Below are 790 nucleotides of genomic sequence, written 5' to 3' on the forward strand. Positions count from 1 at the left end.
AGTAGCAAATGATAGGATGATAGGAAATGGTCTCCAATTGCACCAGTGGAGGTTTAGATTGGATATTGGGAAAAATTTCTTCACCAGAAGGGTTGTCAAGCACTGGAACGGGCTGCCCAGGGAAGTGGCAATTAGAGACTTACTTTAGTGGCAGACTTCGCAGTGTTAACAGTTGGACTCTTAAAGGTCTTTTCCAACCTAAGCAATTACCTGATGCTCACACAGATCTAGTCCAGCTGCAAGAAATCCACCTTCTCCCAGTCGAACACCTCTCCAATAGAAGTAATTTCTCCCCTCATAAAAAGCAAAACCACATAATAAATACTGATTTTTTTAAAAAGTAAACTAGACGGGAGGGGTAGCGGGGGAGCTAGATGTAAGCAGCCCAACAAGCTGCTCCGTCCTTAGAGCTCTTTGCCCTGCCGAGCTTCCTGACCACCCGCCGGGCCGCAGCTCTCTTTCCCGGGGGCAGCCCTGCAGCTCTCTGCCGCCTTACCCAGGCTGGACGGGGGGGGCGGCTCCCCGCGCCCAGCCACAGCTCATCTCGCCGGGCAGAGCCCGGGCACCGTAACCGCTGGGCCGGCTCAGCCCACAGCCAGCGCAGAGTCCTTCTGCCCCGCCTCCGGTCAGCCCCACGCTGGGGCGGGCTGCCGCCATAAAGGCTGGGCTGGGCTGCCCCGCCCCGCCGCGCTGTCAGCTTTCTGTTCCCCTCAGCCTTCTCGCTTCCCTCAGAGCCGCTGGCCGCAGCGCCACGCCGAGCAAGCGGAGGTGCCCTTGCTGTCCTTCAGCC

The sequence above is a fragment of the Mesitornis unicolor genome, unplaced genomic scaffold, assembly GCF_000695765.1.
Source record: "Mesitornis unicolor isolate BGI_N332 unplaced genomic scaffold, ASM69576v1 scaffold1429, whole genome shotgun sequence".
Lineage (NCBI taxonomy): Eukaryota > Metazoa > Chordata > Aves > Mesitornithiformes > Mesitornithidae > Mesitornis > Mesitornis unicolor.